The following is a 2433-nucleotide window of genomic DNA, read 5'->3' as shown; positions in this document are numbered from 1 at the left end:
CAGTGCTCCTTGCCTCACTGCCTGCAGTGCTCCTTGCTTCACTGCCTGAGGTGCTCCTTTCATTGAGGATTCACATCTTTGCTTGTTGGAAATTAGCAGCTTTGGTGGGGTGAAATCAACAAGTAATGAATGTTAAGTACCTGCTGACCACCCCATCTAGGCCGCGTGGTCGTCCTAGCAGGGAATTTAACAGGCCTGAGTTAGATGGAGGGAGACCATGCTTCTGCAGAGAAGTGGACATTGCTTGCCAGTGCAGGTGAGAGGGAGGACTGGAACCATTTTGACTAATGCTAATCTTGAGTTTGCCTCTGGGTACTCGCATCCTGGGCAGCCTCAGTCACACCATTCTTCCTGTCCCTCCCCTCAGGTAAGGCAGGCCACTGAGTCTCAGGATGACAAAGGGCCACAGGTGAGGAGCCATCTCGTCTCCCCATGGCCCTTGAGGATAAATTCAGGGTTGAGCATCTCTTGATTGCCAGGACTGTCAGTGTGTCTCTTGGCCATGTGAAGCGCCCGTTCCACATGTGCTGAGCTTTTGTGTGATTAGGGATGACGATGGGAAAGCATGTAAGGTTGGGATATGTAAGGGGCATTTATGGGTCACTTCTGTAAGCATACAGCCAAAGCTTGAACACAGAGTAACTCCCGTGCTATGTGGGAGGCAGTGTGATAGTTTCATTTTTGAGCTGTTGTTTTTCAACTAAAGCAGTGTGAGGAATGGATTCTAATGGTCTGTTCTCTGTCTGAGGTGTACTTGAGAGTGCATCAGGGTCACCAACAAGCAGGTGACACTAAGCCCCTCTCTCCTCTGGTGGCTGGTGTGTGCTGGTCTCAAAACCCAGAGTCAGAGAGTTACAAATAATCCAAGTTAGAAAGTTACAAATAATCCAAGTTAGAAAATTACAAATAACCCTGCCCGTTTGTGAGGAGCAGTTTTGATTTTTCTCTAATTTTTTGAAAGCTTATGTGTATGAGTGTGTATGTCTGTGAACTGTATGCCCGGTGCCCACAGTGGCCAGAAGAGGGCATCAAATCCTTTGAGAAATTACAGAAGGTTGTGAGCAGCCATGTGGGTGCTGGGATCCCCTGGAAAAGCAGTTAGTGTTCTTACATAGCAGTCTGAGTGTCCCAGATCAATAAGATAGGGAATTTGCAAAGGGGCAAGTCCCAAGCTGTGGGAGCAGAGGAGTGGGATTTCTCATAACTTGAGGGCTTTAAGATGTCTGTCTGGCACAGATCAGCACGCCGGCCACACTTGCCTTCTCTCCATCCCTTTCTGCACGACACTGCGTGAAACGTTCCTGCATTCGTGTCTCCTTTCTGTCATGCAAGCTACCAACTGTAATTACATTAGTGATTTCTCAGCTCTGTGGCTTTAACAAAACTATAGTGCTCCTGATTCTGGAGAAAAGGAACACTCAGGCCATGAGGGTGGTTACTACCTAGTGTGGAATCAGGCCCTCCAACTGTCTCTGCTCCATCCACTCTGCCCGTCTATGCTTCTTTTTAGAGCAAGTGAGTAGGACAGCTGGTGTAGGCCCTGTAGTGGTGTGGTCTCCAGGATGTCCTTCACCCTACTGGCCCCCCATATCATGCAAGCAGGTGGGTCTCATGGGGATAGATTTGGAGTTGGCACCTGTCCCCTACCTGGGACGTCTTTCTTCCCACAGAGGCACCTGCATGTTTGTGTGGCCTGCTCTGTCTGCCTGTTGTCATGGCTGAACTGTCAGAATACCCCGTTCTTACATGTTTGAGACCTCTAAAGTACAAGTACCTGATACAGGTTCTCTGCCCTTAGAAAGTTCTTTCTTTCTTTCTTTCTTTCTTTTTTTGTTTTTGTTTTGTTTTTCGAGACAGGATTTCCCTGTGTAGCCCTGGCTGTTCTGGAACTCACTCTGTAGACCAGGCTGGCCTCGAACTCAGAAATCCTCCTGCCTCTGCCTCCCAAGTGCTGGGATTAAAGGCATGTGCCACCACTGCCTGACGAAAGTTCTTTCTTTTAAATAAATGAAATTAAATAAAATCCAAAGAAGAAAGTGAAACAAGCCAAACAGATGCAGTCCTACCTGAGTTATTTTAAACACTGTTGCTTCCTTGGTTACAATGAGGAACTCAACATGTTCTTTGTTCAGTCCATCCTGATGTGGGCTAAAGATGCCTGCCTTCTTATACCAGCTCTTTGCTTTATTCAGGAGCACCCACCCACCCATCCATCATTAATTGATTCATCTATCATCTATCTATTTACTCACACATGCATTTATTCATCCACCCACCCATTCACCTATCCAACCATCCAACCATCTATTCATTCATCCATCCACCCACCCACCCATCCACCCACCCATTCATCCATCTTTCTATCCATCTACCTACCCAGCCATTCATCTATCTATCTATCTATCTATCTATCTATCTATCTATCTATCTATC

At 46.9% G+C, this 2433-nt stretch overlaps 1 protein-coding gene across 8 annotated transcripts in view; it reads left to right on the top strand.

Moving 5' to 3' along the window:
- Positions 1-2433, top strand: part of Trak1 (trafficking kinesin protein 1) — a 163999-nt gene that overhangs the window by 126481 nt on the left and 35085 nt on the right. The window lies entirely within an intron of this gene.

The sequence above is a fragment of the Grammomys surdaster genome, unplaced genomic scaffold (assembly GCF_004785775.1).
Source record: "Grammomys surdaster isolate TR1022 unplaced genomic scaffold, NIH_TR_1.0 172, whole genome shotgun sequence".
Taxonomy (NCBI): domain Eukaryota; kingdom Metazoa; phylum Chordata; class Mammalia; order Rodentia; family Muridae; genus Grammomys; species Grammomys surdaster.
Note: the sequence above shows the minus strand (reverse complement) of the source record. Positions and strands in the feature narration are given on the sequence as shown.